Genomic DNA, 27,238 nt, shown 5'->3' with positions numbered 1-27,238 from the left:
TACCAAACTTGCCACTTTGAAAATAAGCAAACAAAGCCGTGACCCCTGCGTGACCCCTGCTTGGAGGTTAAAGAAGGGTCACTGGCATGTTGCCCGTGGACACCAAGTAAGCCCCAAAGATTATCTGCGCGTCTTCTCTCAAAATAACGGCACCACGCATCATTTAGCAGCGTCAAACAATTTTTTTCCAATTATGCTCCAAATCATGACACCATTTGTCATTTAGCTGCATGGAATATTTTTTTTCCCCTGCTATTATGTTGTAAATGTCAACTGGTTTTAGTGTACGGCACTCACTTCTAAATCAAATTCATCAACCTGATACTTGAGACTGCTCAGTAAATCATCCATCCGTTTCTTTTTGCTGCTTATCCTAACGAGGGTCTCGGGGAGTGCCGGGGCCTCGCCCAGCTGTCAACGGGCACGAGGCGGGGTACACCCTGAACCGGTCGCCAGCCAATCGCAGGGCACATAGAGACTGACAACAGTCGCACTCACAATTACACCTAGGGGCAATTTGGAGAGTCGCATGTTTTTTGGGATGTGGGAGGAAAGCGGAGTGCCCACCCGGAGGAAACCCACGCCGGCGCGGGGAGAAAGTGCAAAATCCACACACGGGGGGCCACGGTTGAACCCGTTGACCTCATATTGACCTCAGAACTGTGAGGCCAACGCTTTACCAGCTGAGTCACGTGCCGGTAAATCAGTAAATCATTAATGAACGAAATATCAAAATGGAATTGAAGCGATTGCCTTCCTGCTGTGAGTTGGGTGTGTTTTTCGGTTTTGGTTTTGTTTAAATACACGCCATAAATAGAGTTACGATCCCATTCTGGGTTGCCCGTTGGACTTTTCGCACGAATTTCCGGCCGCCGCTTCCTCGCTGTCATCCAATCATCGCGTGACCTGCCCTGCCGCTCAGTCCAAGCGTTTGCTCAAAAGCGTTTCGTGCCGCCACTCGCCGACGTCTGTCAATATTTGATCGCGACATCCCAGTCAGCTTATCGCTCACGTTTACAGTTGTCTTTCGGCATTTGCGCGCAACTTCCTTGCCGTTTAAAAGCATGCAGAGAGACTTTGAAATATCTTTAAGGCAGAGGTTGTGTTGGTCGGTGCTACGATTATGATACACAAAAATAAATATTGGATACTTTTCAACTGAGTCTCACATGGCTTGAACGGATAAGATGCAAGCAGTGGGTCACATGCACAAGGCTGATGAAGCTTCCCCGAGGCCAAATGCGGTGACTGACGCTCCAAATTTCATGTACCTAAAAATGAATATCTCCTGATTACTTACGCCGTGGATTTGATCATGACAATGACACATTGGGCATGTGATGTAAGCGGACAAATATTACACAGCCGCTCCTTTCGGAGTGTTTTGTTGAATATTTGACACTTAAACGCGGGAGTGGCAGACCAACACCTACCTCGCCATGCCTCTGCGTGGACGTTAGAGCAAGACAAAAGTTACGCAGGTTGGCCAGCATCTGCAGCGCATTAAGCAGCCATAACACTTTTTGTGTGCATAATCAGCGGATTTTACGCGTGTCCTGCTAAAGGTTACGTGATACGTTTTTTTAAACGCAGGTTATAATTTAACATTTACAGTCACAATGATGCATGTGATCAGCACGTCAGACGAGCGGTTGTCAGCAGGTCGGCCTCACAGTTCCGAGTTTCACGGTTCCAGTCTCAGTTCTGGCTTTTCTGGATTCATTTTGCACCAGACACTCAGAGTTTTGCCGGCGGGCACCAACGGACCTTTCCGACCCGTCAATCACTCGTACGACGATAGCCGCGTTGTCTTAACCCCTGCCTTGACACGCCCCTCTCGCCGTATTGGAGATTTGTGGAGACTCCGTCCAGAGTACGAGATGTTCACATCCACGCGTCCAGACTGCAAACGAATGCACAAAGCCACCATTGGCTGATTGACTTCCTGTAATAAAAACAAGCAGCTGTACAGACTCAGTTGCATTTTCACTGGCGGAGGTAGCACTTCATCACCGAGCGGCCGTATGACAATGTCAATTAGCAGAGCTGTGACGTCCGTCGCGTCACCAAACACAAATCACCGCCGGCCACACGACCACAAATTAGCCGACCATTTTTAGTACAGTGATTCCTCGGTTCTCGACCACAGTCCGTTCCAGAAAACACTTCGAGAAGTGATTTGTTAGAAAACCGAATTGATGTTTCCCATTACAATGAATGGAAAAAGAAATAATGTGTTCCAAGCCTGAAAAAAATTGGCTTTATAAAGCATTTTTTAAGCTTTTCCTGATGATAACCTGCACAGTAGAAATACATGTATAGTTTAAATACTGCGGAATAACTTTAAACAAGCAACTTGCCTTCTTTGGAGCCATGATTGGGGGTTAATACGGTAGTCCTCGATAAGAAGGAAAACAACAGTAACTACCGGGACACGTCTGTGTACAGAGGCTGCATTCTACAGAATAACAAAAGTGCGCTGGTTGCGCCGCGCGCGTTATGTCATTTTCAGGTTTTTTTTCGGGGGGCGTTCAGATTGACAATAACAAAACGCGTCACGGGTGGGTCACCGGGTTGCACCGCACGCATTACGTTATTTCCGGGTTTTTTCGTGGCCGTGGGAATTCACAACAAAGCGCGTCGTGGGTCAGATGGTCTGGCCACGCACAACACGTTATTTCTGGGTTTTGTCGGGGGATTTCGAGTACTGATTTTCCTTCAAAAACTGATTCGTTCGAAAACGGGGATGTTCGAGAACCGAGGCTTTACTCTATATATTGGTTATACGACACTAATCATCAAAAGACTGTTAGCTAATGCTAAAAACGCTCACTGCAGCTCAGCTTACCATTTGGATTTCGTGTGATGGGGAAAATATTGAAAGTTAAGGACGATGTTTTAGTTTGATCACATTAGACAATTTTGCTTTTAAGAAATGTTACAAAAGGTGCTGCCTCGGGTTCATCTTTTATTCAGCAGATTCACAGATGTGGTGAAAAGAATCCCAAATGATCATTACAAGATAATTGATTAGCTACAATCCTTTTATGGAATTAAGGTTTTCAGGGTAGCGCTGAAATGGATTAAACAGAAGAGCTGCTTATTTGTTGTTTGATTTTCGGAAAAAGCGCCTCAGAGTTAGCGAGTCATATCAGACAGACAAAAGCTCACATTTACACACACACACGATGATACAGTCGTGTAACATTATTTGTGTATTACAGCATAATTCCTGCACCGCGTTCACGTCAAGTGATTACTTCGGCCGCTGACGTCATCGTTCTTCGGAAATCCAAATGATGACGCCAAACAACTGATAAGTCACACGGTAAAACAATTCAGAGAGATTTAGGACTGATTACAAGAAAACAGTCACAACTACGCCCCGCCCCCCAGTGTCATACACACACACACACACACACACACACACACACACACACACACACTTGAGCTCTCGCCAGATTAAAAACTGATCATATATCTAATGTTGCTAGGGTGAGGTGCCTTCTGCGCGCAGTCTGTTGCACAGGCCTAATCCCGACAAATCTTTTATCTCGCTCGGAAAATCCGACACATGAGGCTGCTGCCGGCTTTGAACGAGGCACACCAGTGACGACGTCGCGGCAAAAAAAAACAAAAAAACAAGGACGAACGTCTGTGGTGTTGTCACTTCCCTGGCTAATCCGTGCAAGCTAATGACCGCCGCTAACCGAACGTGGGAATGACGCAAATGACCACCAGGCTGCCCTTCTTGTTATCCGTCTGCAAAGCGGGACAACTGCGGGTGAAGGGGGCAAAGGTCGGGGCGCATTCGGGGTCCGGCGGGCCCCCGCGAGGCCGCTGTTTGGACAGTTGAGTCCTCTTTGAAGGCAAAATAGAATGGCTTGAGAAAGCGAGACAGAGGGGAGGCTTCATGCTGATTAATAAATTTATTCTTGTTCCCATCACAGCAATTATCCCTCCGTGTTCACTAAACTGCAAACAACGTTGTCATGTTCCACACTGCAAAAAGCTGGCAAAAAAAACAAGAAGAAAGTAGCGTAATTCCCGGGCTACGGAGCGCAGCTGGTTACGAGCCTCACCGAGTACATTTGTAAAGGGAATACCATTTGGTACGCACATACGCCGTAGCTGTGTAAAAGCCGCAAGTGCCCACATTGAAACCCACATTTAAACACGAGATATTGACAAAGAAAGACGGTACACAGAAAGAGTTTAACGCTAGCGCGGCGCTAATGCTAACACCGCGCTAAAGCTGGTGCTAATGCTAGCTAGTGCTAACGCTAAGAGGGCCGGTTAAAATAAAACTTACCGGTAAATATCATTGAGATACGCCAGTAACGCAGCAGCAACATGGTAGCACAGCGCTAAGAGGGCCAGTAAAAGTCACTTCCTCGGCACATATATTCCACCGGTCTCATTCTTACCTTTTCCGCTCGAGTGCGGCAGTTCGGAAAAATGCACGAATTAGCCGCATCGCTGTATAAACCGCGGGGTTGAAAGCGTGCAAAAAAAGTCATTGCTAGTAGGCCGGAAATTAGGAATATTTGACTCAATTTAAGCAAAAGTAGGTGTCACTAGAATTGATGAGCTTTCTTTAAACAATTAAATATAGCATGTCCTCAAAATATTTTTTATTAAGATGTAAAAAGCAAACTATTTTTGCGTTATTTTCTGCATGAAACATACTTGTTGTGCCTCCATCAAGGTGCGTTGCATTCCTTTTGGTTACCCTTTTAATTTAATTCACTCGAAAAATACAGCAAAACGAGAGCATATGTTGCATGATAAGAATAATCATCTCGGATTGAGGTCGCGGCGAAATGATGACGATGAGCAACCGTTTCATTTCTCCCAAATGTTTGCTCGTCTCCTCAACGGGTCGCTGGTAGGAGGCGCGAACGAAAGCGGAAGAGCGAGGAGGCCGCAAATAAAGAAACGCAAACCAACATTTGACTTTTCACCACGCCTAGCACAAAAACGGCCAATTGTGAATACTCTTAGCTAATAATGTTTTCTCGTTAATATTTGTTACCCGTGTCATAATAGAAGTTGTGTGTATTTTACAAACTTGTTGTGAGTCATTTTGCTGTGACCCAAGATGGTTTAGTGGCTTGTGACGCGAAAACGCTGACTGTATCTGACGTACTGACGTACTCATAATTATCATACATTTGCTTCAAACTCCTTGTGGGCCGCTTGAGCAACAAGTTGTCATTTAGCCGCGTCACATGTCGGTCAACGCTGCGGCGATGCAACCGAAAGCAGCGAGGCCATTGCGGCCCGGGGCACTCAAGTGAGGGAAGTATTCCTTACGAATAGAAATATGAAATATGCTCAAATAATTTTCTCAAGTAAACGTAAGAAATGACCACGCACCTGCGGTGAAGACTACATTCATATATCGAGGGGTTTGAATTATGGGAATTCAATGATAAGTGCCAAATCTGGAACCGTGAATTCCTTAGAAACGGCTTTGTGATTAAGGACTATAAAAATAAAATGGACAAATACTTAACACTCATACTCAAACTACACTATTACGATGACCTACTTTATTCATATTCCGTTTACATCTGACATTATTATAATTTCATGTCATCATAAGTTCATTGATTCTATCAGTTTTCCCTGCCCTTCTTCAATAAGCGGTGTTCTGCAAGGCTCGGTTCTACGCCTTCTATTTCTCTTAACATTCCTCTATGCGCAAATGGGGACATGTCCGACTAAGACAGGAACCAGGCCACTAAGAGGACCCGATTGAACTCGTCAGATAACAACTCCTGTGACACGGGGCTGTAAACTATACATAGCAATGCTGCTTTTAGCTGATACGTCGGCTCAACAGGTTGTCCACAAAGTAGAAATTTACTGACTTGCACTTTTTTACGTCTCGACAACAGTGTGACCGAACGGTCTTGTCGAACTTTTACGACATGGAAGGCTTCAAGGTTAAGGACTCCAGCTGCACGGACCCCACACCTCCAGGAGGATCACGAGCAGTTTGCCATGTCTCCGAACGTGCGGGGAAAAGGCTCAGGGTCATCGTCCCACCCCGATATTTTGTTAGCGGAAAATGTGCTGTAAATAAAGACCGCAGCTGCAAACTGGACCCAACGTGAAAAACTGGAGAGCGACTTTGTCACGTGAAGCGCATTGACGTTCTTCAGCGTGTCCAAACAAGATTAGCTCTCCTGGTCGGTCCCCTTCATTGTCTTCTCAACGGCCAACAATAAAACAAACATCTTTATCTGCTTCGGAGTGAAGTTCCAACCTTGAAGCTTTCTCTGGAAATGTTGCGCGTAGAGTAAATAAAGTGGCGATCACATCTTGAGAGGCCAGACGTGGCAGCTGTCTCTGCGAGTCGACCCGCTTCAGAGGCCCCACACGTCTTTCCCACAGTCTTAAACGCGATCACGCCGCGGGCCAAATAAACACGACGTGCAAATCCACCTCTTTGGGAACAAAGTCGTGTTGGTTCATCACTTTCATATCAGGTCTATTCCGAAGTAGCATTTGCATATTTTGTTAGTAGATAAATAAGCCCAAAGGTTAGGCGGACAAAGTGTTGTGTCTGGGATTGAAAGTGTGTTGAGTTTCTTATTACCATTTTATTTGTGCACCTGTTCGATTATTGACATCTCACCAGGATGTCTTTGAAAATGTTCCACACTTGTTGAAGGGATGTGTCTTACGCAACGGGACAAGCACGGCCCAGTTTTGAATATGAACACAGAGTTACATACATAGAGTGACCTCATTTAAAGCACATACCGATTTGTAAAAGTCCGATTTTGAAAGGGTGAGAGACCGCATCGATGATGATGGATGCCTACTGTGTGGGATACTCAAGATGACCAACAGAGAACACCGCACACAAATCCAAAAGAAAAATGGTATGCGGAGACTGATAATTGAGGGAAATTTGAGCATTTCGCAACTGTTGATCGAAATCAGCAAAAGCCCGATTCTCAGATGTCTCCAGAAGAAAGAGAAAGAAGAATTTATGACAGTACTCATCTAGCATATAAAACAACAGATGAGCTTCTTCTTCTTCCATTTCCTCGTTGTTGTATTTTACAGATGTCTGGATATCCTGCAGCACCATCCTGTCTCTCATAGGTCAGTTTCGGTACTACGACGGACATCCGGTTTATGGAGGAGACTCGCAATTGTACGCCCAAATCTGGTTGAGTATGCGGCGTGCGAGGTTGGTCCGTCCGAGAACATAAAGACTATGATTAGGTCAGTTTCGGTACTACGACGGACATCCGGTTTATGGAGGAGACTCGCAATTGTACGCCCAAATCTGGTTGAGTATGCGGCGTGCGAGGTTGGTCCGTCCGAGAACATAAAGACTATGATTAGGTCAGTTTCGGTACTACGACGGACATCCGGTTTATGGAGGAGACTCGCAATTGTACGTCCAAATCTGGTTGAGTATGCGGCGTGCGAGGTTGGTCCATCCAAGAACATAAAGACTATGATTAGGTCAGTTTCGGTACTACGACGGACATCCGGTTTATGGAGGAGATTCGCAATTGTAGGTCCAAATCTGGTTGAGTATGCGGCCTGCGAGCTTGGTGCGTTCGAGTACATAAAGACGATATTAGGTCAGTTTTGGTACTACGACGGACATCCGGTTTATGGAGGAGACTCGCAATTGTACGCCCAAATCTGGTTGAGTATGCGGCGTGCGAGGTTGGTCCGTCCGAGAACATAAAGACTATGATTAGGTCAGTTTCGGTACTACGACGGACATCCGGTTTATGGAGGAGACTCGCAATTGTACGCCCAAATCTGGTTGAGTATGCGGCGTGCGAGGTTGGTCCGTCCGAGAACATAAAGACTATGATTAGGTCAGTTTCGGTACTACGACGGACATCCGGTTTATGGAGGAGATTCGCAATTGTAGGTCCAAATCTGGTTGAGCATGCGGCCTGCAAGGTTGGTCCGTTCAAATACATAAAGACTATGATTAGGTCAGTTTTGGTACTTCGACGGACATCTGGTTTATGGAGGAGACTCGCAATGGTTGGTCCAAATCTGCTTGAGTATGCAGCCTGTGTGGTTGGTGCGTTCAAGTACATAAAGACTATATTGGGTCAGGTTCAGTACTACGACGGAAATCCGGTTTATGGAGGAAACTCGCAATGGTTGGTGCAAATCTGGTTAAGTTTGCGGCGTGCTAGATTGGTCCGTTCACGTACATCACAGACTACAAGAGCGGAGTGTCCACGCTTGCCAATGTTTTCCCTGCCATGTGTGGAGTCATTCACAAAAAAATCCAAAATGCAGTCCATGAGCAAGGCCACGGAGAACTGAAAGTTGAGGCCGACAGATTGCTGTCAAATGTGCGCGCGTGTCTGTGTGTGTCAACGAGTTCTCAGAAAACTTTGTAGCTAGGGATTGCCCTCCAGTGGACGGGGGAAGGGGTGAACTTTGCCAAAGCCGAACCTCAAGATGTGCAGGAGTCGGCGCGGAAAAACAGGGGCGTTGTGTTGGCACGTAAAAGCCAACCAAAATGACGAGGACGACCCCGCTTGCGTCTGAGAAACACCAGCAGCGCACCACATCCACATCTGGATCCTTTTCGCGTGTGTTATTGTTATCTGTTTCCATTGAATGTGGATGAAAATGCAAACGAGGTGCAGATAATCTTGGCCACATTCTTCTCTAAAACTGTTGCGCAATGCTTTTCGTTACAGTCAAATGTGAAACGGGCTGTTTTTTTTTTTTGTTTTTTTTTGTTAAGTTCAAACCACTCTCCTTGAATTCATGTATTTGTAAAACAGCGGTTCAGTATCTTGCTCAAGGGCACTTTGACATGCTCACTTGGGATCAGGATCAAACCAAAAACCTTCAAGTTGTGGGGTGACGCTTCCACACCAACTACATTTTGATGGAAACAGACAAGATGGGAAGGACTATAACTCTTCCATCCATTATCTGAGCCGCTTGTCCTCACAAGGGTCATGGGAGTGCTGGAGCCTATCCCAGCTATCTTCGGGCTGGAGCCGTGGTACACCCTGATCAGGCTGCCAGCCAATCGCAGAACACAAACAAACAAAAATGGATTTGCACGCACAGTCACACTCAAGGGCAATCCAGAGTCTCTAACTGATGCATGTTTTTGGGATGTGCGAGGAAACGGAAATGCCCAGAGAAAACCCACCCAGGCACGGGAAGAACACGCAAAGTCCAGACAGGCGGGGTCGGATCTGAACCCTGGTCCTCATAACTGTGGGGCAGATGCTCTAACCAGTTGTTCCACTGTGGCGGTGAATAGAATTCAGTGTCGTGTCAATGACTCCATCCATCCACCTTCTACCGCTTCTCCGGGTCTGGTCGCGGGGGAAGTAGCTTCAGGAGAGATACCCGGACTTCTCCTTTCCCCAGCCACTTCTTCCAGCTCTTCCGGCGGGGTTTCCCAGGCGTTCCCAAGCCATACGAGAGACATAGTCTACCCGGCGCGTCCTGGGTCGTCCTCGGGGTGTCTTTCCGGTGGGACATGCCCGGAACACCTCACCAGAGAGGCGTCCGGAAGGCATCCGAATCAGATGCCCCAACCACCTCGTCTGGCTCCTCTCAACTCGGAGGAGCAGCGGCTCGACACCGAGCCCCTCCCTGATGACCGAGCCTCTTACCCGTTCTCAAAGGACAGCCCGGACAGCCTGCGGACGAAACTCATTTGGGCCGCTTGTATCCGGGGATCTTGTTCTTTCGGCCACGACCCACAGCTCATGCCTATAGGTGAGCGTAGACTGTATATTTATCCCTCTCTTCCTGTTTTTGCTATGGTTTTGGTTTCTTTCATGGGACATCTCAACCACGTGGTTGTGATTTCTGTTGACACTTTCCAAGACAAACTTATTTTTATATTGTTTGTTAAAACACAACCCAAAACGTCACAAAGAAAAAGTTTACTTGGTCCCTCTGGCAGGCGTGACCAAGCTTTTTTTTGTTCCTGGGGGGGGGGGGTGGGTGGGGGTGTACTGTACTTGAGAACACAGTGTACAGGTAAACACAACGCGTCCCGGGTGGCCCGTCGCACCGTGGGAAGAGTTTCCTCGGTTACGGCTCCAAGGAATTCTCTTACGGAACAAGATGGATTAATTTCACCGGCTGCCACGCACGGGGAGCCCGTTCGTGTAACAGCACCCGCCCTGACCCGGGCCCGATCAGGGCATTTGATTCATCCGATTGTTCCTCTGGGTACACGTTACTATTCAGCGGGATTATCCGAGAACTCGCCTTTGAGCCGAACTGACAAAGAAGTTGACAACGTCCCCCGCTGTCACCATTTCTGTCTTCTTCTGAAAGTCGAGGACGATTTCCCACCTCTCAAACCGTCGGTGGTTGCAGTTTGCACTCGAAACTGCAGCGTCACCGTCACACCGCGGGAGTACGGTACAATACACGGGTCGGCGAGACCGCTGTACCGTGCCGAGGGGCTTTCCCCTTCGCGAGCGCCGTGAACGGCCGAGCGGCATCCGGGCTCCGCCGCGAGGCGACGTTCCGAACCGGTTCGGACAGCGTGAAATTCGAGTCGGAAGCGCATTGTCGGTGGCCGTGTAATAATTAGAGGGCAGTTGGCATGCTGTTTACGTAAGAGGGCCTTGTTTATTCATGGCCAGCTCGGTTTGTGCGAAAGCTCACATGGGGATCTCAATGGCTCCATTATTGGACGAGCGTTTAAAAGCCTCTTTCAAACTTCAAACGTAAGACGCCTCCCACCCTGCTGCATGGTGAGCTGCATTAAAAAAAAAAAAAAAAAAAAAAAACTGGCACCGCATGTGCGGCGACGTGACCATGAACGCGTGAGGTTCTGATTCGGATGTTCTGACCCCGATTGTTACGCAACAGTGAACCCTCCGATAGCGAGCCTTGGCTAAAAGCATATTTCATCTACATTTGAATGAACGGCAAAGTTGTTGCATTCGAGCTGACCTGTCGAAAGGGCAGCCAAGCAAGCTCGCGTTCGTTTGGGCGTAACGAACACAGAGACCGCTTATTGTTCCGGGGTGCGCAAATCCTCACAAGGATCGGATGTCTTTAAGCCTCTTTGACGTGTTCTCTCAGCACCGGAGCAGGTAGAGCTCGGTCGGCCCGTGCAGAAACATTACGTCCTTAAATCTTCCATTTTTGTGCCGTGCTACACAATCTCAGTTTTGCTTTATTGTGGTGAATTCACACTCCGATGTCGTTGATATTTTGTTCACGATCTACTGTACACGCTTGGGGCTCTAATTTTGTAGCCGCCTCATTTGCTGCCGAGCACGAAAATGGCACATCTCCATTTTAGCATGCCAAATTTAAAGAGAATGAGAGGAGCCGCTTCGATTGGACAAGATGGAGGTTGACTGTGATCACAACCACGACAGCGCAGACGTTTTTGACCCGCTAGTCCAGGAAATTACCAACACTGGGTTTAAGAAGCTTCCGCACAGATTTACAACGCACACTCTCACAAAAATGTTACCCTTTGTCACTGCTAGTAAGACAATTGCGCGAAACTTGCAACTGTAACTGTCCTACATTTTTGCTTGCTAGCTGGACAGTTTCTGCATACTAGTTACTAGTGAGGCAAACAAGCCGACATTTGCACACGACTAGTACAATGGGTGAAATTCTAGATTTTAACTAGAAGAATTTTACGTCATGCAGGTTGTAGTCGGGCAGCTCCAACACCCGGAGACAAATTCCTTGTGTGTTGTTTACATACTGGGCCAATAAAGCTGATTCTGATTCTGATATACATAAAACACATAATACACATGCGCGGTGGCTCAGCTGGTAAAGCGTTGGCCTCAGAGTTCTGAGGTCCCGGGTTCAATCCCGGACCCGCCTGTGTGGAGATTGCACGTTCTCCCCCGTCCCTGTGTGGGTTTTCTCCGGGCACACGGGTTTCCTCCCACATCCCCAAAAACATCCAACATTAATTGTAGACTCCAAATTGCCCATAGGTGTGATTGTGAGTACGCCTGTTTGTCGCCATGTGCCCCGCGATTGGCTGCCGACCAGTTCAGGGTGTACCCCACCTCGAGCCCGTTGATAGCTGGGATAGGCTCCAGCACTCCCCGCGACCCTTGTGAGGATAAGCAGCCAAGAAAATGGCCGGATGGACATAATACACATAATCCTCCTTTACAGATTTATTCAACGTTTTGATTGTCTTATTGTTGCACGGAAAGATACTGTTGCAAAAATGAAATCCTATCAACCTGGGGAAAAATAGATGAATAAAAATAATTGAGGTCACGGGTTCTAATCTTGGCTGCAGTCTAACCGACGTGGGTTTTGCATGTCCTCAATGTGCTTATGTGGAATTTCTGTTTATTATTACTATTACGCGGAATGTTCGCTTGAAAAAAAAAAAAAAAAAAAAAAGTACATTCAAGACTTTCATACGTGCCCTGCGATTGGCTACAACCAGTCCAGGAGGGTGAACCCCTGCGATCAGCTCCAGCTTCCTCGTGACCCAAATGAGCAAAGGCAGTCCGGACAATTGACGAGAGAGTGGAGGGTGGGAATAAAAAAAAAAAAAAATCACAAGTTATTATGAATGCTGTCCCCTCAGCAGCCACACAATAAGCCTTGTTCATGACAAAATCGCTGGACACGAGTCTTTGATTGTGTCCTCTTTTGAATGGAGAGTCTCTTGATGGATTCTCGATTAAGCCGATGTCACCGTCACGCCGTCCGGGGTCACACGGCGCCGACGCCGAGCTCGCCGGCTGATGCGACGAATACTTTGATCGGACGGATAAAGGAGGAATTTGGCCTGGGCGGCTTAAAATATGAAAACTTGCACAGTGACATTTTTAAGTTTGTTTTTGTTTGCCATTGTGTTGCCAACGTGTTGTTAGAATAACTACATTTATTCATGGGGCAAGGTATTAAAATGAAATTTTGGTTGTTTGTAGGTATGAAAAGCTCCACCCAATCCCCAAAGATTTAAAGAATACTTTTTTTTTTTTTTTTGCAATTATGTCGCAGGTGTCATTATGAAGGCCATTTAAAAAATAAAATAAAATAAAAATACCCAAAGGATAAAGAATTTCACCAAACTTTACATCAACATGGGCGGATCCTCATTTGATTCATTTTTTTTTCTTGGGGGGGGGGGTTGATGAACAAATGTAGCAATTTTCTGTGCAGACTCAGACTTCCTCCTCTAAGCGTCAGTCATTAAATCATCCATCCATCCATTTTCTTAGGCGCTGATCCTTATCTCTGCTGTCAACGGGCAGGAGGCAGGGGTACACCCGGGACTGGTCGCCAGCCAATCGCAGGGCACATGGAGACGAACAGCCGCGCTCACAATCACACCTAGGGGCAATTTAGAGTGTCCAATTAATGTTGCGTGTTTTTGGGATGTGGGAGGTAACCGGAGTGGCCACCCCGAGAAAAGCCACGCAGGCACGGGGAAAACCTGCAAACTCCACACAGGCGGGGCCGGGATTGAACCCGGGACCTCAGAACTGTGAGGCCAACGCTTTACCAGCTGATCCACCGTGCCACCATCAGTCAATTCACAATAGTTGACCCTTTAGATCACAGGTGTCTTTTTAGTGCCCTTTTGGAATAATTCCGTTGCTTTCATTTGTGCAACTTTACGCTATGATCATATTTTTACTCACAAATACTACTTAATAATTGCAGATTCCCTCTCATTTAAAAGGGACACGGGAGACTAGACACTAAAAGTCGCCCGCTGCGCGATTTTGCGATGATGACACGACAAAAAGCGCCACGGTCAAGAGCGTCTTTACGTTGCGCAAGTTTGACGCGCGGCGGGGGTTGGGGTGGGGTGGGGTGGGGGTTGCGTTTCTTGCCCGTCAGCTTCGGCGATGTGATGAGTCCGCAAAAGTCGAGGAAGAGGCCGTTTCCGTCGGTCTCGACATCTCATTTCCCCTCACCGAATTGTCCTCGCAAAAGTGGCCTGGAATCGAACGTGACCACAACAGCAACTTCTTCATCATCAAAGTCCATATGGCAAATTGTGCCTTTACAAAGACAACATTGTTCATTTTTGGCCAGCAGCAGTATCAAAAGCTTGCCACATATTTTCCTAATCTTGTGTTCGAAATGAGTTATGCATCGTTAGAATGCTAATTAAATGCAGGGCCAATTGGCGATTATTAGAAAACGTAGACAAGAAGTGTGACCGCAACAAGTCTGTCAACAAACGCAGTGCGACATACTTTTGGCGGAACTTCACACCTGTTGACTCATCTGAAATGGCAAAGAAGTGCCGTACAAACCCATCTTCTGTTCATAATTCAAAATGACAGGCCAAAAGGAGCCAAAGTACAAATATGACAAGGCATCATTAGTGCTTTTAGGACATAAGAATTCATATTGTGGGGCGCGGTGGACCAGCTGGAAAGCATTTGACCTCACAGTTCTGAGGTCCCGGGTTCAATCCCGGACCCGCCAGTGTGGAGTTTGCATGTTCTCACCGTGCCTGTGTGGGTTTTCTCCGGGTGGGCACTCCGGTTTCCTCCCACATCCCCAAAAACATACAACGTTAATTGGACACTCTAAATTGCCCCGAGGTGTGATTGTGAGTACGGGTGTTTGTCTGGATGTGGCCTACGATTGGACGGCGACCAGTTCAGGGTGTACCCTGCCTCCTGCCTGAAGATAGCTGGGATAGGCTACAGCACTCCTTGTGACCCTTGTGAGGATAGGCGGCTAAGAAAGTTGATGGAGGATTAGTGATTTTATAACAAGAATTCATCCATCCATTTTCTTAGCCGCTTATCCTCACGAGGGTCGCGGGAGTGCTGGAGCCTATCCCAGCTATCAACGGCCAGGAGGCGGGGTACACCCTGAACTGGTCGCCAGCCAATCGCGGGGCACATGGCGACAAACAGCCGTACTCACAATCACACCTATGGGCAATTTAGAGCGTCCAATTAATGTTGCATGTTTTTTGGGATGTGGGAGGAAACCGGAGTGCCCAAAGAAAACCCGCACAGGCACGGGGAGGACATGCAAACTCCACACAGGCGGGTCCGGGATTAAACCCGGGACCTCAGAACTGTGAGGCCAACGCTTTACCACCTGAGGCACCGTGCCGAACAAGAATTCATATTGTCCTAAATGTTAATGTTGCACTTGTGTATATTGTCTATTTCCTAAAAAGAGGCCCAAAACACCTTTTTGTGAACAAAAAAAAAAAAAGATTTAAGCTGGTGATGTTTTATCGCAAGTGTCATTAAAAGTGTTTCTTTTTCCACAAAACGTCAGATTTTATTTTGCTCTCATTCTGTCCAGATTGTGATCCTTTTAGAGCAACGCGCGCAATTGGAATTGCGGCTTTCCGTACTTTCACCCTTCAAACCGGACAACTGAGGCCTACCACGACTGCAATGAGGCCTACGATGAAAACGCATCTCAAATCGTTTTCGCTTGATACTTGGCCGCTAAAGGGAAATGTTGCGGATCTCATTGAGAACGATGCATTTGCATCACGTCAAGAAAAAAACTAAAGTCAAACAATACTTCATTGTCCATTTTTATGTTTTGTTCTGCTCTCTGTCACACCCACAAAATGTCAGCCCCCCAGTATCAATACAACAACTGAACATTTGTAATCGGATAAGACGAATTGAATTTAGTGCTTTTTTTAAATGCCGAGAGCTATTGAGTAGCGGGAGGTTGAAAGGAAGAGCAAACATTTGTGTGAGCCTTAAATAATGAAAAGCTTACACAAGTAATGAAAAAAAAGCACCGAAAAAGTAGGAGGAATGAAATTGAATAAATATGATCATTTTTCAATGTTCTCGGGGCTTTTAGTTGAGCTCAACAGTGACGTACTTGGTATGATATGTACGCAGGACTAGTAGATAAGTCAAGAAATACAACATGCAAGTCCAGTCGTATCCATCCATCCATTTTCTTAGCCGCTTATCCTCACGATATCCCAGCTGTCAACGGGTGGGAGGCGGGGTACACCCTCAAGTGGTCGCCAGCAAATCGCAGGGCACACAGACAAACAGCCACCCTCACAATCACACCTAGGGGCAATTTAGAGTGTCCAATTATCCATCCATCCATCCATCCATCCATCCATTTTCTTTGCCGCTTATCCTCACAAGGGTCGGAGGGAGTGCCGGAGCCTATTGCAGCTGTCAACGTGTGGGAGGCGGGGTACACCCTGAACTGGTTGCCAGCCAATTGAAAAGCACATTGCGACAAACAGCCGCACTCACAATCACACCTTGGGGCAATTTAGAGTGTCCAGTTAATGTTGCATATTTTTGGGATGTGGGAGGAATCCGGAGTGCCCGGAGAAAAGCCACGCAGGCACGGGGAGAACACGCAAACTCCACACAGGCGAGGCCGGGATCGAACCCGGGACCTCAGAACCGTGAGGCCAACGCTTTCCAGCTGAACCACCGTGCCGCCAGTGCACGCGCGGTCCCGTCTTATTTCGAATGATCCGTTTTGAACCTTTTGTGGTATAATAATTGTGGGTTATTATTATTCATTTGATTGTGAGATACGCTGCACATTTCCTGTAAATACATTGATGGCGTTTAGAACTAAAAACAGATTTTCACGCTGCTTATATTTCGGCTACGACTAAGTTATTACTTGAAGAAAAGTGCGACACGACACACGACTGCATTTCTTATGTCAAACTGTAAATTCACACTTATGCCAATGAGGGTATTTGAAATATCAATAAGACGTGTGACGTGTACTTCTTCAACCCCAAAATGCAAACAAAACTTGACTTTTGACGTGCCGTTGAGCAAACGCCGCGCTATTTACAGACAAGGCGCGGCGCAAAAGCCGCCCTTGGCGGTTACATAACCGACTCCGAGGCCGCCGTTTCTCCTCGCCAAAGTTGCGGGAACGTCGTATGGATCGGGTTAAGGCTGAACGTCTTCCATGGCCCCGGTCGACGTTTCTGTTTTGAGTTTGCGTTGGCCGGGCTACGCGTCGCCGCACGCGTCGTTTCTACGTGAATCCCGTGCGCGAGATAAGTGCTTCGACTTTGAGCGAGGACAAAGTGGACAACCGGCGGGCTCACGTGGCCTTTGGAGGGGGGGTGGGGGTGGGGGGGTTCGTCCGATCGCCGTCACTCGGTTTTCGTGGGGGTGTCACGATGCGTTGGCCGCACAGGAACAATCGAGCCAGCGTGAGGGAGAAGGGGGCCGAGGGGACAATACTCGGACTGTCCCCCGTCACCCCCACGCCGCATAAAGCTCCGATTATCCCCCCCCCCCTTGTTTTTCTCTCCCGTTGGCTGGCCTTGAAGAGTGGACAGAAAGTGTTTGCGGGCTTTCCCGTCTTCCGTTGAGCAGCGGGGACTCTGCTGGCGTCTCGGCATTGAAAAAGGGGAGCTGCGGCGTTGGCGAGCCACTGTGGGAAAGTCATTGAAATGTATAGCGCGGCTCTTTTTATTCATTTCGGATGGGGGTGGGGGGGTGGGGACTCCTGGGAAGGGGCATCCAGCAAGGTAACGTATGCTAACGCCGCTACCCGCTGCCATGGCAAACTGCGACGCTGGCAAAACCTCGATAGTAAGACGCCCCCCCCCCCCCCGGTTTCTCCGGGGGGTGTCCACGAGGAAGGACTTTCAGGACGATCTGAGCAAATGTACCAATCTGTCAAAAGTTGGGCTCCAGACCCTTCGCATGCTACCCACAGCTGTCACAGTCTGGAAAGTCGGGTGAAATTTATGGGCTTGGCCCTTCGTCACGAAAGCGTCTCAAAGGGCTCGACAGGCGGGCCCACACCCGCGCAAAATCAACACAAAAATAGCCCCCTCATCTTGAAAACTAATCGATTATCACGCTTCCATTTTCACCTCATCAAAGCAAGTACAGTAAAGCCTCGGTTCTCGAACGTCCTCCGCAAAATATAAATATATAAAATAATATAAAGTATTTAATCTATAAACGTATTTCTACTATGCAGTTTATTATCAGGAAAAACTAAAAAAAAAAAAGCTTTAAAAAGCCTACTTTCTTTAGGCTCGGAACACATTATTTTTTCCCCCCATTCGTTTTAATGCGAAACATCGATTTGGTTTTCGAACAAATCCCTTCTCACGCTGTTTTCTGGAACGGATTGTGGCCGAGAACAGAGGCATCGCTGTACTCAACGAGTCACAATTAAATGTGCTCTTGCTTCCGCTATCACCCCAGCTGCAAAAATGTTGTCAGTGTTTTCATATTTAGCAACTTTTCTGACCACTCGAGTTTTTTTGCTTTAAAGCAACTCGTAAGTCTAATTCCTGCAAAAAAGACAAAATGAGAAGACTTTTCCACATTGTGTTCTTTCCACGGAGAACTGCAACTACAGAGTCTGCCGACGAGAAAAATTGCCGACGAGGTGATGTCCATTTATGTCGATCGTAGATGGAAAAAGCAATCATTTAGCATTATGGAGGAAACATTTGACAAGTTATGCGCTTCCAAGCTGCAAATATTTTTCCGTCAACTTGTGTCCTCTGCTCAAAATTAGAAAAGAGAGAGAAAAGGACAAATGTGTCGCACGTGCGTCATCATATGACACAATCCCAACCATATCACAGCTTTCACCGTCATTTCTGGCCTTTTTCCACACGCTTTCAACCCTGCCGTTTATGCAGTGATGCGGTCAATTCGTGTATTTTTTTATCCTAACGGCCACAAGGGGGCACTCGAGCGGAAAAGGTAAGAGTGAGACCGGTGGAATATATGTGCCGGGGAAGTGACTTTTACCGGTCCGGCCCTGTTAGCGCTCCGCTAGCGTGTTACTAACTCTCAATGAGTTTTACCAGTATGTTGTTTTTTTTTACCCTGTTAGTGCGGCGCTAGCATTAGCGGTAGCACAGCAGTGCTTGCGTTAACGCACACGGTGGCGCTAGCGTTAAACTCTCTGCGTACCGTCTTTCTTTGTAAATATCGCGTTTTTCAATGTCGGTTTCAATATGGGCACTTGCGGCTTTTACACGGCTGCGGCTTACGTATGTACCAAATGGTATTTCCTTTACAAATGTACTGGGTGAGGCTTATAACCAGGTGGGCTCTGCAGGCCGGGAATTACGATAATTGGGCTAAAGTAAAAGGGAAAAGTGACTAAAAAGATTTCAATCTTTGCGTCATTTACACACAGCATATTATATTTATATATACATATTATTATTATTTTAATAATAATGATGTGACATCCTCCGTCATCCACGCCACTTATCCTTGCAAGAGTCACGGGAGAGGCTATCCCAACTAGCTTCAGATGCAAGGGTAGACTACACCTTTAACTGGTCACCAGTCAAGAAATCAAGCATCATGGGTTTTTCAACTATTGCTGGGATTTAGTAACAAAAATGCTCACAATATTTCAATATTTTCATTTATATGATGTGTCAACTTTACATTTTTGTACAAATTTTAATAAGAATCATGGAAGTTGACACCCATGATTTGCCTTTGCGGCCCACATAAAAACATGTGAGTGGCCGGATCTGGCCCCTGGGCCTTGAGTTTGACACCTGTGCACTACACCATCAGTGACTCCGGGCATCAGAATTTATTGGAAATTATTTTGTGGACCCCGACGTTACTGGCGCCTGGACCTGAGTTTGAAGACCAATGTACTAGGATGTTGGCCTTTAGCCTAGCTTCGGCGTCCGGGGCTAACGGCCTCCGCCGCCTGGAAGCTTGGCTCGTGGCTCGCCGCCGCCCGCTTCCTCAGCCCCGGACGCTGAAGCTAGGCTAAAGGCCTCCCCGGACGTTGAAGATTTTAATAAGAATCATAGAAGTTGACACACTTGATTTGCCTTCGCGGGCCACATAAAAACATGCGACGGGCCGAATCTGGACCCCGGGCCTTGAGTTTGACACCTGTCCACTACACCATCAATGATTCCGGGCATCAGAATTTATGGACCCCGACGTTACTGGCGCCTGGACCCGAGTTTGAAGACCAATGTACAAGGGTGTTGGCCTTTAGCCTAGCTTCGGCGTCCGCCGCCTAGAAGCTTGGGTCGTGGCACGCCGCCGCCCGCTTCGTTAGCTTGGCTAAAGGCCTCCCCGGACGTCGAAAATTTGAACAAGAAACACGTAAGTTGACACACATGATTTCCCTATGCGGGCCACACAAAAAGGTACGACGGGCCGGATCTGGCCCCCGGACCCCGAGTTTGACACCTGTGCACTACACCACCAATGGCTCCGGGCATCAGAATTTATTGCAAATTATTTTATGGACCCCGACGTTACTGGCGCCTGGACCCGAGTTTGAAGACCAATGTACAAGGGTGTTGGCCTTTAGCCTAGCTTCGGCGTCCGCCGCCTAGAAGCTTGGGTCGTGGCACGCCGCCGCCCGCTTCGTTAGCTTGGCTAAAGGCCTCCCCGGACGTCGAAAATTTGAACAAGAAACACGTAAGTTGACACGCATGATTTCCCTATGCGGGCCACACAAAAAGGTACGACGGGCCGGATCTGGCCCCCGGACCCCGAGTTTGACACCTGTGCACTACACCACCAATGGCTCCGGGCATCAGAATTTATTGCAAATTATTTTATGGACCCCGACGTTACTGGCGCCTGGACCTGAGTTTGAAGACCTATGTACAAGGATGCCGTCCCTTACGTATCAAAGATCCGTTCCGCACGCTCCAAGGATTTGCCCCACACGGCATAGAACTGGTCTTAAAAGTGGTTTTCTGTGACAGACAGCAAAAAGGAGCGTGCCATTCTCCTTCTGCTGAACGCTCAGCTTGACCACCGAAACCAGTCTGAAGCAGTCTGCAGAGGACACGGACCTGTTTGTCATTCAGTCATCGTCAAAGACTGTTGGACCCCTCTGGCGGCGACCGTCGGCATGACACGTTGTTTACAAAGCCCCCACCACACATTCAGAGGGCGGTTTTACGCTCTCGAACCTGCGCCACAATGTGCAGTACGCCATCCGCGCACGTTTTTGCACTCCCAGACGTTACACAACTTTGACTCCCACGAGCCCCGTGTCGCAGAACAACATGTTGTCGGGTCTCCCCCGACTGTTTTCATCTTGAAACAGAAGCGCTATTTTTGGGCCCGCGTCGATTGGATAAACAAAGCAAAGGCCGGACGCAAACGATTGCATTCAAAGAACCGGTCGACGGAACGACAAACTGGAAAGAAGAAGCACGCGCGTTTTTCTGCAGAAAGCATCGATTTCGCCAACGCTTGCCGATGCTAATTTATGCGCTCGTGGCGGCGTGAACGTTCGCTTTTTGGATGTCACGTCGATTCCCACGTATGCGGATCTCAAGACAAAGTGGGCTTACGCAACAACTTTGGGCCCACCATATTAAAGGAGCAATAATTGAGGGCGGATAAACGCCTCGGAAGAGTGCGGGGTGTCGTTGTCGGCGACGTTAGGATGCAGGGTGCACGGCAGCAATGCTACTAGAACACTCCTCCTTCTTTTCCTTTCGGCTTGTCCCGTTAGCCACAGCTTCCTCTCTAACACCCACTGTCCTCATGTCCCCCCTCACCACATCCATCAACCTTCTCTTTGGTCTTCCTCTCTCTCGCTCTTTTGCCTGGCAGCTCCATCCTCGGCACCCTTCTACCAATATGAGTATACTCTCTCGCCTCTGGACATGTCCAAACCATCGAAGTCTGCTCTCGCGAACCTCGTCTCCAAAACATCCAACTTTGGCTGTCCCTCTGCAGAGCTCATTTCTAATCCTATCCAACCTCGAGAACCTCAGCATCTTCATTTCTGCTTCCTGTTGTCTCTTCAGTGCCACCGTCTCTAAAACTTTGCCCTTCATCCTAGCGGAAACTCTTCTGTCGTGTAGAAAAATTTAAGGTGGAGGTGGGACTGCATCAGGGATCCGCGCTGAGCCCCTTCCTGTTTGCGGTAGTATAGGATAGGCTGACAGATGAGGTTAGACTGGAATCCCCTTGGACTACGATGTTCGCAGATGATATTGTGCTCTGCAGTGAAAGCAGGGAGCAGGCGGAGGAACAATTAGAAAGATGGAGGCACCCACTGGAAAGGAGAGGATTGAAGATTAGCCGAAGTAAAACAGAATATATGTGAGTGAATGAGAGGGGTGGAGAAGAGATGGCGAGGGTGGATGACTTCAAATACTTGGGATCAATAGTCCAGAGCGATGGCGAGTGTGGTAAGGAAGCGAAGAAACGGGGTCCAAGCCGGGTGGAGCAGATGGCGGAAGGTGTCTGGTGTTCTATGTGACAGAAGAGTCTTTTTTTTAATAAAAATGTCAGGTATATCGTCACGCTTACATGCTGTTTGGTTACGACATTTGGCAAAATAAAAACGATCACGTTCGAGTACACCGATTCTTGAGTACGCCGTGTACTGAAATGGATTTTTGAGTTACTGGTTTGTTTGTCACTCCAGGAGTGAATAAAAGGGAATCTCGAAAGCGTGAAATTGCAGAAAACTCGCAGTTGTTGGTCGCCGGAGGCTTGTGGGGAGGATTCTCCAAAGGACGATCACGCATAAACCTCCAGGACAGAAAACGGATTGTTGCACAGATACAGTTTCCATTCCCGTTGCACAATTTTTTTTTTCCTCATTTTCAAAAGATCTGAAGGTCATAATTTGATGTAGACGATACAAACTCCTCGGTATCATTTAAGAGTTTCCACCTTTGCGCCCCCAGGCCGAAGAAAGCGCCCCGACAGTATCTGGGGGCTGTTTTGCAGCCAAGTGACGACCACCATCTTGAAGACACTCCAGAACATTCCCGCATTGGACCCGAGGAACAATACGAGGACCCGTCGTGAAATTCGACACGCCGCCCGTCGCAGTTTTGATTCGGGGCCCGCTCGATTTCAGTCCCGAATGCGCAACGATGCACCAGCCCCGACCGGCGGCCCTCCCAGTCTGGCCGCGGAAGCGGACTGAACTGGGTTAGGCTTATGTAACTGGTGTCTGTTCTCATAAAGACCCTCAGCCACTCGTCTTCTTCTAATCTTTTCATGCTTGATTACACTCCACATCCCTCCGCCCCTCGCGTGTTCTCACACACAGGAACAATCCGGCCGGCGCCGCACGAACCCCGAGATCCGGTTGGGAGCGGATGGCGGCGGTGGTCGTTTTTAGGCCGGTTTTGGGGGGGGTTGGGGGGGGGAGGGGCGCGGCGATCGTGCCAGCGCGAGTTGCTGCGGATTGTCGTGACAAATGTGCCGCTTCCACTTTATCGAGATGTTGCAGCTTGCGACCAAACTTGAGTCACGCTTACTGCAAAACCTTATCAGTCTTTTATGATTACTTTTTATGCGTGGCCCGAGTCACCACTCCGCATAAAAGAGGGATTGGTGCAAGGAACAACTAAAGGTGGCGATATTTACTACCGCATGCTTACAAGATGTCATGGTGACCTCATTACGAGCGCAAATGAAAGCAGTTTTTTCATGGACTGTACAGAAACACCAAAACCATGACAATATTTTTTATTTTGAATTGTTTTGTAGCCCATCTTGTGCTTGAAGATAGCTGGGATAGGCTCTAGCACACTCACAACCCTGTGAGGATAAGCGGCTAAGAAAATGGATGGATGGATGTGTATGTGCAGTGTTGCCACCTAAAGGGACGGAATGGAACTGAAGCTACCTTTCAAATTTGCAATTGTGTTGAACAAAATCCATCTATTTTCTGAGCCGCTTATCCTCACAAGGATCCCGGGAGTGCTCGGCCTTATCTTTGCCATCTTCAGGCAGGAGGCGGGGTACATCCTGAACTGGTTACCGGCCAATCGCAGGGCACATGGAGACAGACAACAGTCGCACTCACAACCACACCTATGGGCACACTCCCGACTATTTTGAGGATAAGCGGCTCGGATTTTAGATGGATGGATGGATTGATTGATTGATTTGTATTCAATTGTGTGTGTGCAGGGTTGCCACCTACAGGAATGGAATGGAACTGACGCTACCTTTCAAATTTAAAATTGGGCTGAACAAAATCCATCCATTTTCTGAGCCACTTATCCTCACAAGGATCCCGGGAGTGCTCGGGCTTATCTTTGCCATCTTCAGGCAAGGGGCGGGGTACACCGTGAACTGGTTGCTAGCCAGTTGCAGGGCACATGGAGACAGAGAACAGCCGCATTCACAACCACACCTATGGGCAATTTAGAGTGTGCAAGTAATGCAATGTTTGCGAGACGTGAGAGGGAAGCCGGACTGGGGAGAACGTGCAAACTACACACAGGCGCGGCCGGGATTTGAACCCCGGTCCTGAGAACTGTGAGGCCAACGTTCTCACCAGTTGCACTTCCGCCTGGCCTGACAAAATCAATAATCAATATCAATAATAACAGACCCAGGCTCACAAACCCAGCTGTCTTATGTGAGGTAATCACTTACCGATAATCGGGCCGAATTTGAGCTCTGTTGTGGTGAAACCCGAAGTCCTTTGGATAACCTGGAAGGAGTAAAAAAAATATGACAGGTGAGGGCAGGGCGATGAGTCAGGTTGTTGGTTTTTTTTTAATATCTAAAATATGCATCGCCCCCCCTCTCAAGCTTAACGACAGAAGATCCAATTATGTCGCGCTAGTGTGCGACAGGCGCGGCATCTCGGTCGGGTTTTTCCCAACCCGGCTCAGCTCGTCGCTCACCGGCCTCGAGCGACCATCTGCTCCATCCAACGACAGCACAAAACGCAGCTGGGGCCCGGTTATAATACAATATCCGACACAAAATGCTCGACCGCCATTTACAATTTTTGAGGGGGGTTTGTTTTAGTGTTCGTGCATCACATAAACTATGAAAGATGGATGTTGTGTAACAAAATGAACAAGCAAAAAAAAAAAAAAAGAAAAGAAAAACAAACCCCATTCAGTACTTCCTACTCCCGAAAAACAACGTTTGTCTGCTGACATCTGCTGGCTTGTCTTAAAATAAACAAACATACTTGAGTGTGAAAAATGCAACTCTGGCGCCAACTAGCGGTAGACATAAGTACAACCAAATAACCCGTGAAAAAAAAAGGTTTTTATTTCAAAAGATAATCTGGGATTGATCAACATCTTTAACATTTTTTGTTTTGTTTTCCAGGCAATTAATCGGGAGAGATTTTGATTGATACTGTCGATGTGTGGAGCTGCCCTCTGCGTGTTCTCTTCTTGTTAGTTTCAGCGACGACTCCAAATTGAACGCTAATTTGATTATTCGTGCACCGGCGTTTGGCCGCCGTCTGATACGGTTCCACGCAACCGCCGAGATCCGCTGCGCCGGACCGCAGGAATTCCAGGAACTGACTTTTAACGGGTTCAGCGGCGAACGGGCGAGTAGCAACGCAGCTAACGTCAGGCGTACGGGATAAAAGCAGTCGAGAGTTGGAGAATCTGAAGAAAGGGAAGCGGTCTTGGGTCAGGTAAAGGTCTGGAAACTGCAAATAGCTAAGAGGCCAAACTTACACTTTGTGGTCGGCGACGGAGGACGAAAGCACGCAAAAGCGCTGCGGCGTCTCCAACAGGTGTGTAGCAATCAGGCGGCCGTCGGGGAAGCCTTAAATAGGTGGGCGTGGCCGACGCCGGGTGACGAATGGCGGCCAGCTGTGACAGCGAGCAGTCTGGGATGCTTAAAATCATATTATTTGTACGGAAATGTACAATCTAATCATTTCATGATTGTATACTATGAAAAGAGTTACATATAGATCCATTTTCTTCGCTGCTTATCCTCCCGAGGGTGCCGGGGAGTGCTGGAGCCTATCGCAGCTGTCCACGGGCAGGAGGCCGGGTACACCCTGAACTGGTCGCCAGCCGATCGCAGGGCACATGGAGACAGACAACAGTCGCACTTACAATCACACCTTGGGGCAATTTAGAGTTAATGTTGCATGTTTTGGGGATGTGGGAGGAAACCCGAGTGCCTGGAAGAAATCCACGCAGAGTTTCTAGTGCTACTACAGCAGTGGAAGCCAAATGCGGACATGGGTTCGAACCCGGGTCCTCAGAATTGTGAGGCCAACGCTTTACCAGCTGAGGCACCTTGCCGCCATTGCAAATTAAAGTCGCGTTGAAATCAAAGGAAAATAGTTTAACTGTTGTTTAATTGGGCAGCACAGTGGGGCAGCTGGTAAAGCGTTGGCCTCACAATTCTGAGGACCCGCGTTCGATCCCGGCCCCGCCTGTGTGGAGCATGCATGTTCACCCCGTGCCTGCGTGGGGTTTCTCCTGGTGGGCACTTCGGTTTCCTCCCACATCCCAAAAACATGCGACATTAATTGGACACTAAATTGCCCCTAGGTGTGTTCGTAAGTCCGACTGTTTGTCTCCATGTGCCCTGCGATTGGCTGTCGACCAGTTCAGGGTGTACCCCGCCTCCTGGCTGTTGACAGCCAGGATAAACACCACCACTCCCCGTGACCCTCGTGAGGATAAGTGGCAAATAAAATGGATGGATATATGAAAAGAGTGTCGAGGATGAAAAAAAATGCTCACAATAGCTTAACTGTTTTAAAAATGAAAAAAAGTATTTCTAATTTTTAGTCGACAAGAATGATTTGCTTTCGCGGGCCACACGGAATGACGTGGCGGTCCAGATCTGGGCCCCGTGGCCTCCAGTTTGTAACCCGTGCCCCTTTAAATCCTCGTTAGCCAAAAAACAACACTCACAAGAAGCACAAGTTCCTCCATTTTAGAGTATTTTTTTTTTATTGACAAACGTACAACCATTTGTATATGTATCAACTTGTCGACAGTAGACAGAGCACATAGATACTGTGCGTCACCGTAAGTATAGATCACAAACAGGCTGCTCGCATTTGTGTAAAAGTGCACATGCAAGAAGATGAGAGTCTTCGCCACAACGAGATAATAGCGCCAACGCTGCCGCGTACGAGTCCGCAGGTCCAGATGCACCCGCGAGACCCCTCATTGGGTACAGAGGTTAGGGTTAACATAAAAGATCACATATCCCATCTAGCGGTGGTCAAACGATAACGACGCGCACGAGAGGAGAAATTTCATTTCCATGGTAGAGGTTTATTTTTTCGTGAGCGTGCCCTTTTGCTGTAAAATAGCCCTCTTTAGGGGGGGGGGGATCCTTGGAGGCGGAGCTAAGGCAACGTCGCTTTGGCGGGGGGACTCGAGGCGCTCAAAAGTCAAGCGGGACAAAACAAGACGTCGATCGCAACGAGACGCGTTCGAAAAAAGGAGCGCAAAGTACGAAACGGTTCCGCTCGACCCTGAAAAAAAAAATGAGTGCGGTCAGTGTTAAGGCCGGTCCTCAGAAAGATTGCGTGAATGGAA

At 48.0% G+C, this 27,238-nt stretch overlaps 2 long non-coding RNA genes across 2 annotated transcripts; both read right to left on the bottom strand.

The window, feature by feature from the left end:
* Positions 1-1,309: 1,309 nt before the first annotated feature.
* LOC133510617 (uncharacterized) lies at positions 1,310-24,663 on the bottom strand. The gene is made up of 3 exons (XR_009797658.1): positions 24,599-24,663; positions 24,345-24,402; positions 1,310-1,945 (listed from the first exon to the last, which is right to left on the bottom strand). It is a non-coding gene; the product is annotated as an uncharacterized LOC133510617 (long non-coding RNA).
* Positions 24,664-24,959: 296 nt separating this feature from the next.
* On the bottom strand, positions 24,960-25,453 carry LOC133510616 (uncharacterized). The gene is made up of 2 exons (XR_009797657.1): positions 25,400-25,453; positions 24,960-25,327 (listed from the first exon to the last, which is right to left on the bottom strand). It is a non-coding gene; the product is annotated as an uncharacterized LOC133510616 (long non-coding RNA).
* Between the last annotated feature and the right edge of the window lie 1,785 nt (positions 25,454-27,238).

Source organism: Syngnathoides biaculeatus, chromosome 13 (genome assembly GCF_019802595.1).
Source record: "Syngnathoides biaculeatus isolate LvHL_M chromosome 13, ASM1980259v1, whole genome shotgun sequence".
Classification (NCBI taxonomy): domain Eukaryota; kingdom Metazoa; phylum Chordata; class Actinopteri; order Syngnathiformes; family Syngnathidae; genus Syngnathoides; species Syngnathoides biaculeatus.
Note: the sequence above shows the minus strand (reverse complement) of the source record. Positions and strands in the feature narration are given on the sequence as shown.